The sequence below is a fragment of the Montipora foliosa genome, chromosome 9 (assembly GCF_036669935.1).
Source record: "Montipora foliosa isolate CH-2021 chromosome 9, ASM3666993v2, whole genome shotgun sequence".
NCBI lineage: Eukaryota > Metazoa > Cnidaria > Anthozoa > Scleractinia > Acroporidae > Montipora > Montipora foliosa.
In genome coordinates, this window is record NC_090877.1 from 32097574 (window position 1) to 32110808 (window position 13235).

Sequence of the window (13235 nt, forward strand, 5' to 3'; positions counted from 1 at the left end):
TGGTGAATTATGCGTGTGGTTTTAACCAATCAGAAACGGGGAAATATTTTGAATGAATAATAATAATGGTTCCTGTTAGAATATACAAAAGAAAATATACTTTAAGATTAATAAACGACCCAAAAATTGGAGTGAAGAACTATTAAAAAACTAGGCTTAAACAAATTTCTACACAGTTTTCCGATTTAACATTGTCAATATCAAAGTTTTAGTGTCGTTTAATTGCCCTGGAGCCCTTCAAATATAGCAAGCACAGTTGGTCACAGTTTGATCACATATTACATTAGGAAGCGAGAATTAATAATTAAATTATAGAGGACGTTTTCAACCAACCTCTCGAGACACCAATAACAATAGAGAAATGTACGACTTTTCCGGGTGGACGAACAAAAGAGGCTAATGAGAGATCTTTTGTTTTCATCCACCAACATGGCGACGATGACGTCACACGAAAACCTCCTATAGCAATAACCATATCAAGCAGGTTCTTTCCTCAACGCGACGGACATCTGTTTTTCTCGCGCATGTAATGCACATGTTCAATGTTGCGAATTTTCAATCTCAATCGTGCATTGACATCCGAGGCTCTTGTAACGAGTTGATTTTGGTGGTAAATTTCAATTTGCGCTAGCCCAAAAGGGACATCGCTCAAGACGTGTTGTCTATTGTTCTGTATGGAAATCCAAAAAAAAAAACCCTTTTATCTTCTGTTTCCTGCATTAATATGCGCCGAGATTCTACGATGATGAGGTAATTATCATCGGAAATTTTTGGCTGTATCTGGAGAGTGGGGGCCGGAAATTTGCTTTGTCACTTGTTGTTTATCAGGGGTACCCAAAGGAAAAATGTAAGCGGGACGTCTTGATCATGCGTTCTGTGCACTTTTGGGTAACCGAAGATTGAATTAAATCGAATCAAGGTCGATATGAAAAAGAAAAAAAAAACGAAAGAGAACAACGAAAGCAAATCAAAACAAGCCACAAAGCACAAAACCAACGACGCGAAACTACTGGTTAAAAAAATGTCGAAGCTTAGAGTATATAAACCTTATTGAACTAGCTTGTTCGGTCCATACTGGAAAAATACTGGACTCGTTCCTTTTTTGCAAGTTTATGGACCGCGCCTGAAAAGCGAGCTCCATAAACTCAGATCAATATTTTCCCAGTACGGACCGAACAAGAGTGACAATCTACATATTTAAGTGGTACATTGAATACTTTTAGCGCAGAGAATCAGCACGATGCATAAAACGCCCGAAATTACGATCGTAGTCTCAAAATTATGTTTACCCCTTGAGTTCGATATGAAAAAAAAGAGCTTTTGAAAATGAGTAAAAGAACACACTGCAAATTAGTTGTTGAAAATCAGCATAAGATCTTAAGATTACAAACTATACTGAGTTCACGTTTTGTAACCTCTTCCCAAAGTTGTGTATGGTTGGCTAAAATTTCGTTGAAAAGTCCTGAGGTGACAAGTTGAAGCGCTCCCTTGCTGAGGCCGAGGAAGGGAAGGGAACTTCCTCAGCCTCTGAGGTGGCGGTTGGTTTGTATATATCAATAGAATAGTGCTTCGGCTAGTGCTCGGAATAAGTCGTTATCAACTTCGATGTTCCGAATTGGTTGCCGAAGTTTGGACTACCTTCTCTGTGTTTGAATTACGTAGTCACGCTTTTTCCCACTTATAATTCATACGAACACATGATGTGAGCCGTCGCAATCTTCTGTATCCTCACGAATCGAACAATACGTGTCATGAACCTTCGTGTGTTTAATTCAATTTCAACGTAATTTTTTGGATTGTGCGCAAGTAGTAGTTTGACTAAAATTATCACGGTTTTGACGGTAACAATGTTCAGAAGACGGATTAGTTAACGTGTTACATTTCCATAGCACTGAATTTACTTCTTTCGTGAATATATGTCAAATGATTATCGGCATAAGAGACTCTAGGCTCTTGGAGGATGAACTATCTTTTTTGAACTCAGCATGTTTTCGCTTGATTCTGTGATGCGACAAGGGACCATCAGCAATTACAGCCTGTCGGACAGAATCAGCAGAATGTTTCATTCGATCAATTCTAAAATGGTAAACATAGTAGATGCCAGAAATAACATTTTGCGCTGATTGCCAAGAAAATTTCTTTAACGAAAATAGACTCCGGATCGTTTTTACAACTTGACAATTATTTTAAACACAAGACTCACGTAATAGTGAATGATCTCGAGAACGTTTTTCTGTCCACATAATTAATTATAAAAACTAAACGCCAATCATTTAGGAGCAATAGCGAATCACGTGTAAGACACCTGTTTTTCTTCTCGTTTTTCTTGTGCTAATTAAATGCAAGAACCGTCTCTTTTGTCATTATTTTTACATAAACAAAATGAAGAACTTCTGAACGGAAAGTATTAATCTTGATAAACTAAGACATGGCAAGGAAAACTATTTTCAGGTGGGGCAACTTTGTTTATTGTTCAAAACCAAGAAGATGGAAGAAACTGGGAAAGGCTTTTAGAAGTTGTTCAGACTCGTGTGCTTCCTACGCAAGCGCCCAGAAGGTTGACGTAAGTGGAACAAAATTGACCATTGCCGCGATGCCAAACTGAGTTCAGTTTCGTCAGTGAATCCTAAAAATAACTTCTATTTCCTGTGGCAAGCCAGGAAACAAATACCACAATAGTAGCTGGCAGGCGTGGGATAATTGAAAGTGGTTAAAACTTATATAATGTGCGTGAATTGTTGGTTGCGATATATTCAATCCCTTACTCAGCATTGTCGGTCTTTATAAATACAAGTTACTTTTCAACGGTTGCTCTCTGAAGTGGAAAACATGACTTCCGATCAAGATTTCGCATGCGCCATGGAAAAAAAGGTTCAATGGGCTGAAAATTTGGAAGAAGTGCGATACTTTATACCTCCGAACAAGTTACGAAAGAGTTTCAAGAAGCGAATGACTAAGATATGCCGCAAGGCCAGTGAAATAAAGGACAAACCATTTCGCATTATCACAAGCATGGGCGAACTTAGCGCAAATGCTGTTCAAAATGGTATCGAGTTCATACTAAGGCACGGCCAAAGTGGATCTTTTGATGCTGATAATGTGACATACGAAGACCTGATCGAAGAATGGGACAAACTCTTTGAAATCAGCGCTGCGACGAATGAAGAAGCCGATTCGACGGACGATGACGAAGATGGAAAGCACAAATGAAACAAATGGAAGTTTACTAACTTGACCAAGTTATCTTTTGTCAATATGGAAAGCATTTCATTTAAGTTTCATTTCTCTTGGACACAAGATAGTAATGAAACTACGATAATTCGCTAAAAATGGCCATTGAAAACGCGATCAAAGACAAACATTTCGCCGTATTCATTTCTACAGCACCCAAAGGCCTGACGTTTGAGCGACAAATAATGCGATGAAACGTTAATAAACCTTTCTAGGAAGGTCTACTTCAACAAGAACTGAATTGAACTTTGAATACTTGATGATTTGTTGCGCAGGAGAAACGACATGATCATCCATGAAAAACATTGCCGGCATTTTCATTCACATGAACAGATTTATGCAGCTACGTATTTTCAAAAGTCTAGTTCTATTCATTGATCGCTTTAAGTTCGATTATAGGTGATGTTATGCTACCTTACTTACCAAGTATTTTTAATACAGAAAATGTAAAGTGCATTTTTGAATTTTGTAAACGATATTTTCATTCATTTTATCAGAATGAAAAGAAATATGTAAATTTTTTTACAAATGTAAAATAGCAAGCCAAAATGTTCTATTTCCCTATTTTTATCAAAGTAATAACATAAGTAGTAAGAAAAAAGCTTTGAACGCAATAGATATAACGAGAGCTCACCGATTAATCTCGGTCAGTGAAAAATGAAAACAGCATAACAAAAAAGAGCAAATTAATTTTTATTAAAATAATTTTTAACACATGAAAAATATGGTGCGTTTTCTTTGTACGAAGATAATGACATTATTGTGTCTCGTTAGAAATTTGCCAAAAAAGGATCGCTCTAGGGCAGCACCTCTTGCTTGCTGATGCCAAGTTGGTCAGTTTGCCATTGTTTCTTTGCAGCTGAAAAGATAAAATCATTTAAACATATCTAGCCAAACATTGCGCAATGCAAGTTAAAAGCAAACAACGTTTTTTTCCCGAGTTTGATAAACCAACACTTTTTCTCTGAAACGATCCCTTTTTCCTGTTTTAAAAATAGAATTCTCTTTCAAAAGTATTTTTTTTTTTAAATTCTTAGGGTTTTCAGACCGCACGTTAATCGTGAGTTTTATTTCGAGCAAATCAATCCTCTTCACCGGTTATCTCTTGCATCACCGCTGACCAGTACACATCAATGATATCCTAGTTGTTAATACATTTCAAGACAGAAATGATCCTATTTATTTGTGTTTAGGGCTTTAGAGAACCCTCACAGGTATGTTTCTTCACGATATTTAGGTTGAGGTGAGTTTGTTCGGTTTCCTCGTGTCGGAGAAAAATGTAATTTTTTCAACGCAGCGTCATAACACGTTGAACCGGTTGTAAAGACGTGGGTATAGCGAGGGTGTTCCTCACTCAAACGTCAAAGTGGATTCTTCTGGTCATCCCCAAGGGTTTCCAAACAAAAGTGACAATCCGATAAGTATTAAAAATCTTCGACCGTTTCATTTTTAGCCGATTGTATGGCTGGAATTGTTGACTCTAAAGAACAGGATCTTACCGTGATGTGAACTAAAGCCTTCTTTAACGACCCACCATGATTCAAAGAAAGAAAAAGATGCCATTGAAAGGAGCGACATCCGAATGACGCAACATATCGTTTGTTTGATGTTTTGGTAAGAGCCTGGCTGACGTAGGCTTTATGCGAACCGGCAGTTCCGACAAATGGCCCAGACGGTAGGCGTTATCACAACACTTTCGAAAATGTTAGAAAATAAAGAAATGCCGAATAACACCCGAAGTTTCTTGGCGCTCCTTTGTTTTATCGTAGGACAGGTGAATTACGAAAGGTCAATTTCCGATTCTTGAGGATACGAGTGAGCATTATGGGTATAGACACCGATTCTTCGTGAAGATCTCTTAAAACCTCTTGGACATTCTGGGCTGGTTTAGATCCAGAATCGATCACACTTCTCTCGAATTGGTAAATGCGCAAAAAATTGGGAGAATTTCGGTAATCATATACATAATGTCCTACATAACCTGAATTTGATTTTGTGTGTGTCTCAACTCAATGGAGAACATTCGCTGTACTTTAAGTGGGAAGTATGTGGGCGGGCGAGGAATCGGCACAATGTTTCGTCGTTCAACAACGCTGAATTGTCATTTTTGCATCGACTGGTTAATAATCGAAACCTTGTGGGATCACTTGAATATTGAACGGTGAATCAGCTTTAGCTTTTAAAACATAAATTCAGTGCCTTTAATAATGAGGAATGTAATGATTCTCAATACTGGAAAGTACTTGGAAATGTGGAAGGCAACCATCAACTCAAATATCACGGATATATACCCTTATCTTTATGCATATCTCAGTCCGGCCATATAAAACGAGATGCCATTTATGAAAATAGAACGAAAACCAATGAAAGGTGGGATGGTTCAATAAAAGACACAAGCTCGCTATACGAAGGCAAGGAATTGATATTTCCATTTCACTGAGTCAGCAACGTTGACTTTAAATTTGGACAAACTGTCTTTGGATGAAAATAGAACGGATAGGACTGATTTCGATCCGGAAGATCATTCAACGACTGGGGCAATGATGAAAGGAAACCAGGTTTAAGTATTAGGTCTGTTTTGCGTATCCAGTACTTGTAAGGATGTTTGCAGCCGAACCAGGCCATCTCCTCCTTCAATTAGGTTATCAACAACTTCCAGGTTGCTCTGGGACCATCGTCATGAACCAAAACTTCGACTCAGATCTTGATACCTTGCTTATGGTCCCAGTGGGTTGCGCAAAGAAGTACTCGTGTTGCCATCTGTTCCAGAAATAGGTACGCAATGCGTACACGTGTGGGCTTTGCTGCTTTCCCCAAAGGGCAACCACTCTAGCATTGCATCCCCTCAGTCTTTCGCAGATACTTCCCCCTACTTTGTACATTGTACTCTTCACCTATCCATCAAAATGTTTTTATTTAGACTATGAACCGCTCTAATACTGGTTTGTTTCCAGGGAAATCTGCCAAGACCTCCCATCAACATAACCTCATTACAAAATTCACAAAATTTTAATGGCTTGAATATACAATTCTGATGGTGAACCCAGTGTTTCAAAAAAGACTTGGCTGAAAAAGTTACTCTGAATCGGATAAAAATAATTCCGAGTCGGAATATATATACTAGGCACCTTATCCCAAAACCGCACTCAACTGCCCAAGAGTGGCTAACGGTCCATAGACATGGCCAGGAGTTGCAATGTTATTACAAATGGCTTTCCCTTCACATTTTATCTTTTCTTGAATAAGTCAATCAGTGGGTTATGCTAAAACAATTTGACGGCTCATTCTCAGTTAGTTTCTATTGACTTTGATAGTTGGCTTTGCGGCTCGCACCTCACCATCAGTGATGCAAACACTTCGAGCCTTGACATACTATGCCATAGGCATTTACTGTATTTTGACCACGACGAAGTGTTGGAGGGTTGGAAAAGTCATTAATTGACCTGTCATACATTATTATTCGTTTCACAGGATAAATCAAGTTTTTTGAAAATTAATAATGAAACCTAAATAGACAATACAAACAAACAAATGAAGATAATAGTATTTGCAACATTGTTTGACGAATTAACTTAACAAAGATAAGGGGAATTCCTATGCCATTTACGTAAACTAAACACTGTGAATCAGACTGTAGTAGTAGTAGTAGTAGTAGTAGTAGTAGTAGTAGTAGTAGTAGTAGTAGTAGTAGTAGTAGTAGTCACGGTAAAATTTTGTCCACCATTTGGTATTGTACATAATCAGAAGCACATGAGATTCTGATATAATATAATGTTGAATATGACAGGGTAAAACTAACACAGCAGCACTCAGTCCAAATTAATAAAAAATGTTTCAACAGACCAAGCTCAAATTAATATATTTCAGTCTGTGACACTTATCAGCCGGACATTTTGAGATTTTGTTGTTCAACCCGCACAATTCAAGCCTACAGATGTTGACTTGCAAGAGTACTAAAATGACTCCTATGTGGTGTAACCCGCACCGAATCTTCAGGCCACAAATCCAAAGAAATTCATGTCGACATTCAGTACCAGCCAAAAACGAAAGAAAACGTGCTTCGGTGTCTCAAAGCAAGTTCAAGTTCAAGTTCAAGTTTATTGCACACTGTGTACAGAAAACTAAACAAACGACACTGTACAATCATTACAGAAAAAAAAGGTACACTCAGATAGAAACTAGCTAGTCGAAACAATAATTAATCGGTCAGTATAAAGTGCCGACTAGGTATAAAATGTAGACTGCAGACTGAGGCCTAAAGCCTTTACACTGTGAAATAAGCATAAGCATAAACATAAGAATAAGCATAACGAAGTTCACACATGTTGCATAAGCATAAGAGAAGTGACATACGCAAGCGCATTTTGCTCCGGAAAACACTCGCTGGAGAATGGGACGAGCAAACGTTTCCAAAATGACGGACGAAGAAGGAATTCTCCTCCTACTATTACTCCTTCTGCTTTATAGAAGAAGACGACGGCGACAAGAAAGAGAACGAGAAAACAAACTGAAGAGGTCCTGTTGTGTATTTTCTAAGGGATATTTTCCGAAAGAGGAAAGAACAAGGAGACTCGGGAACTGCAACCAACGGACTGAGAATTTTATTTCTGCCGATTTGTCGATAAGGCAGGGATAATAGACCATTTTACAGTTGTGGCTAAGTTACCAGGCCTAACAATGGAAGCGAGGCTGCCGGTGACCCTGTTTTGATACAAACCTTCATGCTTTTGTAATGTTAATATGGACTAATTAGCGTTACAACAACACAATTTACATGATAAAAGCAGTGAGGTCTGTATCAATGCAAGGTCACCGGCAGCCTCGCAGCCATTCATAGGCTTGGTCGCTGAGCAAACAACTGTAAAATGGCCTATTGCGAACCGCGCCAGCAAGTTTCTTGTAAAAAAAAAAGCAGTACCTTCGGACGCCGTCTTAGGCATTATTAACTTGAATATCCGTTGGCATAAAAACAGCTGACGCCTCGGTGTTATGCTTATGTTTATGGTGCCACCGGTTTACAAGGTATGTCACTCCCAGTTTACATAGCTTTGCTTATGCTTATGTTTATGCTTATGCTCATGCCTATGTCACAGTGTAAACAAGCTCAAACCAGGTTTAAATTGTCGATATATTTTCAAGTGACCGTAGAGTCACGCAATGTCGGTCTCATTTTCTCTGCCGCGAAAATTTCCTACTACTAGTAACCTACTAGATCTATTTCAAGTTAAGAGTTGCTTTGCTTGCACGTGCTCCAACCTTTCGCCGTAGTTCAGCATGGTGAGGATTTCTGCTAATATATCCAAGGTAAGAATGCAGATTGAGACCTAAATTGTCGACGTCGCATTGTTTAAAAATCTTTCAGAAAATAAGCGTTCCACTTACCGTAGTGACCGCACTCGCCTTCCCCCTCAAAAATCTGGGCAAAATTTCCGCACAGGACCCCACTTCATTATGCATACACTCCTTTGTTTCAAGAAAACAATAGCGATAACAATAGACGTCCCTTGGGACTGCGGCGCTTTGTTCTTTCTTCTTGGACCTGTCGAAATTCTAACTGAAATACGGAAAATCGAACATTTTTTCCTGCAATTTCGGCACTTTTCCTGCAATTTTACCCATTTTTTAATTTTAAAGGAGTGGAGTTTCAAGCAATCGTTGTAATAGGGTTCAGATTCTCAAACATAACAAACAGACCAAATAAAAGTACTGTCATATTAACAAATAGATTCCATGTTGCCGTGCGTCTGTTCAGTAATAGATCACAGATGACGTCAAAATGTGGTAAGAACAAAAAAGTAGCACACGAGGCGATAGCCGAGAGTGCCACTGATGTTCTTACCACATTTTGACGTCTTCTGTGATCTATTACTGAACAGACGCACGGCAACATGGAATCTATTTGTTTTATATAATAAAGAATTAAACTTTATTCGCATAAAAGTTGATGGTGACGTCAATCGTGCGTCTGTCCTCTAATAGATCATAGGCAAGAACCAATCAAAATCCGTGAATAACTTGGGTTATTATATAAAAGAATTTAATGGTTACCTGCTCTTTTTCCCGTGAAATTGCTGTTCTTTCTGTCTGTTTGCGAATTCACTGAGAGATTGGTGTATGTTTTCTTCCTTTTCTGTATTCAGGATCATGAACGGTGCATTTAGTGGGCTTTTGCGATTTATCGCTCTTTGTAGAGATCGGCAAGATGCCCAATGATGCTTCCAAGTAAATAACTTTGGTAGAGATTCATGGATGTTCCCGTACGAGGCATACTTCGTTTTACTCCCCATCATGTCTCTTCAATGCCCCGCAGTGGGCTCGTTTGTCTGGATCGAAGAAGTTTAGGCGATGGTTAACTGTGAGATGATGTTAGCCCTTGTCTTGTAGGCAATTGTAAACTTTCCGGCCACAAGTAACTAGGGCTAATATTCTTTCAAGAAGAGACGGATTGAAGGTTATCCATTGCAGTTTATTCTTAAGCATCGCGATACAGATCTATCCCCGATGCACTTTGTCTTTGCCAACTGACTGCGTTTCCCCACAGGACTGATTTTGGACACGGGAGACGAAAGTAAATTGTTTTCTTTGCCCCACTCTATGCACCGCTCGGGATAGGCTATAAAGTAGGGGCAATTTCCAAATGTTCAAATCTCCCTTTGCTGACGCTTTCACTTCGGTAGCCATCTTGATTATTTCGAAGACACAAGTTTGCTTCAAAAGAGGGGAAACATGAAACGACTTTAATTGTAATGAACTCGTGCATTGAAGATCCCCATGAAAGATGCACCAATATAATCAGACTGAAAGCGTGGTACACTCTTATAAGTGTGCCACAAGCACGGGGCATGAAGGAAAAGCACGTCACAGTTCACAGCAATACTGGAAAACCTAAAACTATCACAGGCACTAACCTTAAGCTTAAACAGACTGAGTGCCTTTAGTTGTAATTAGGGTTGCGGTTAGCGTTATTAAAGGGATAGGTTGTTTCAAGAGTAGTAAAACAAGGATCTCTGAGCGGTAACCTACAAGTGTAAGTTCGATTGTAGGTGCTCGGCGCGGCACGTGTATATAATTACGTATCATTGTTATGTAAATAGTCAGCCAGAATTCAAAATAAATATCATTTAGCAACCTGATACGTTAGCTCAGTGGTCAAGAACAGGGACAAGTAACCAGAGGTTTACAGTGGGTCGGAGTTCAAGGCAAGGTGCGAGTGACATATCATGGGATAAAATAGCAGAAAGAGCCGAGCGGAATCTGGAAAAAAGGACAAAACAAAGGGATAGAAAGAGGAAAGCTGGAACGAAAACGAGTAACGATGTGGGCGATGTAGGGAAAGAAGAGAGAGAGGGAGGGAGAAATGAGATCCATTTTTATTCATCCCCCTAAGTACAAATTAGCCATGTATATATTCGCGGAGCTCCGGGCGCGCAGAGCACCATAGTTAAGGGTTATTAAAGAACCCACATACTATTCGAGAAGAGAAGGGGATGAAGTTCCCGATGTTGCGGCTGTTCTCTGTGATTATATGGGTGGGTTGGTATAGCAGGTCCACATCAGTTGAACAGCTGCTCAAACAAATAAATAAATAAATAAATAAATAACAAACAAACAAACAAACAAACAAACAAACAAATAAACAGATGAATGAAGGGGGAGTTTCTATAAGAAACTGTGGTGCTGCGTCGGTGGGGAAGTAGTACACAAAAATTTTGGTTTTATCAAAGCGATCTGTTAAGATCACCGAACATTTCACGTGTACCCCCGCAAATGTCATTTATTGCATAACCTGTACGTTATGCAATAAATTATACATTGGCGAGACTGGTAGACGACTAGGACTGATTCCGCGAACACCTTCGCGATGTTGAGAAGAATGACAAGGATGCATCTAAGCCAGTCGCTCGTCATTTTAATCTCCCTAACCACTCCAAAAAACACATGGCTATCTGCGGCCTTTCCCTACATCTAGGTACGACGGAAAGCCGCAATAATCTGGAACAAAAATTCATCTTTCAAATCGGCACCCTTAATCCTCACGGTATTAACGAACGCTTTTCATTTAACTAATATATTCCTATTGTTGACGTTGCCATGTTACCACCAAAAGCGTAGCTCCTACTCTACCATAAAACTACACGTAACCCACAATTCCTCGATTCGCTCTGACGAAGGGCTAACGCTCGAAACGTCAGCTTTTAGAATCTTTGTACGGTGGCCAAATTGTTGTAAACAAATAAACACCCCCTTCACCCCTCACCCCCCGGCGAAATAGTCATGCCGATATCATCTCCAAAAAAACTTAAGGCATCTGCGTCACTTGTGTCATTTGACGCTGCGTATGTGCTTTCCCTGAAGCATCTCATTGTTTCTTCGTCGTCTGAGGACAATGTGCTGGCTTTCTGTGAAGTCATGACAGGTTTCCTTCGTTTTGTAGATTGGCCATTGTCATCAGGTGATGAGCGTTTTCGGCTCACACGTTCTTGAAGCAAGTTGTTCCCCGAATCGATACTGGCCTTACAGTAATACTATTTAGCACAGAGATAAGAGTGTTACACTCCTCTGCACTGATTTGGTTTTTTTGACGTGTCCGTGGAACATTGTTCCACGTCAGTTGCTGCCATTTTCCTTGGGAAAGATGATGCTAGATATGTGGAGGCATTATCAGAAATCATGACTAGTGGCAAGGACTTGCGGCTTGAAAAGCGACTAAATTGTTGAACAAAGATCTCCTCTGTTACGTACGAGACTACTCCCAAATGTATATATGGCTGCCCTGGTAACGGCACAGGTAAAGAAACAGATGTAACTCTTCACTTGTCCACTATCCGATCGAACATACAGTGGTCCAGCGTATTCTACGCCAGTTACTGTAAAGGAGGTCTCAGCTTGAACTCGCAACTTCGGTAACGGAGCAGGATCAGGGGTTCTGAAGGCTGTTCCTTTTGGCTTTCGACTTGTGAGACAACGTCTGCGTAATTTCTTTGTGTACTGACCAGTTCAGTAAATGGATTGTTTGCGGGCAGCAATTACGGAAATTTGGCTGATGGTCTCTTGGGGTAGCGTTGTGAATTCTCTCGCCACAACGAATATACCCATCAGAATCAAGGAACAGTCGAAGCTGTCTGACCAAAGGTGTTGGCGGCCGCAATGTTCATAGTTGAACTTTCGTGTGGATAGATTACGGCTTGTCAGGTCTAACTTGTGCTTCTCAGTAACCTTGTTTAGTGATGAGCGTTTCCGAAGGTTTCCCACAAATGGTAGGATGTAGGCGGTGATACCCAAGCAATTTTGCTGATGTGCTGTCACTAGACATATCGACGACACAATGAACTCCTGGCATCCTCTCCTCTTTGTCTTCTATTGTCTGAGCTGGTTCTTTCTTGGCGGTTTCAGCAACGCCTCTTTCAGAGATATGAGCCGTCGGCATACGCCTGTGCTGAAGGGAGATGACTTTTATCACCTCACATAACTTGCTAGAATAGATGGTAAATAGCAGGGGTCCCAAACAGGATCCCTGAGGAACACCGTATGGTAGTTTGAGACAGCCCCCTGAAAAGAGGCGTTGTGATCGGTGGGAAAGGTTCAATTCTAACCTCTTCAGAGCCCTTCCAGTAATGCCAAGACTCGAATGTAAACGATGAAGCAAGATTTTGTGATCTGCGGTGTCAAAAGCCGCACTGAGATGTGGAAGAACTAAAACTGACACGTACTGGCGGTTCATATTCATTAGTATATCATTCTGGACGTTTAGAAGTGCAGTCTCAGTACTGTGGCATTTTCTGTATGCAGACGCAAACATAGGATATAGGCCAAGGTCGATCATGTGATCGCACGTCTGGTCAAACACAGCACGTTCGGTCAGCTTTGATAGAAAATGTAGATTACTTACAGGTTGTAGGTTCTTATATACCGGATCAAGGCCAGCCTTCTTTAGGATGCGGTTTACAAGGGCTTCCTTCCACACAGCAGGGAAGTAGCCTTAGGACAACGATGAATTAACCACG

The 13235-nt window shown here is 40.1% G+C and overlaps 1 protein-coding gene across 3 annotated transcripts in view; it reads right to left on the reverse strand.

The window, feature by feature from the left end:
- LOC137970175 (hatching enzyme 1.2-like) overlaps positions 1-13235 on the reverse strand; it is a 63184-nt gene that overhangs the window by 45866 nt on the left and 4083 nt on the right. The gene's annotated exons all lie outside the window — the stretch shown is intronic.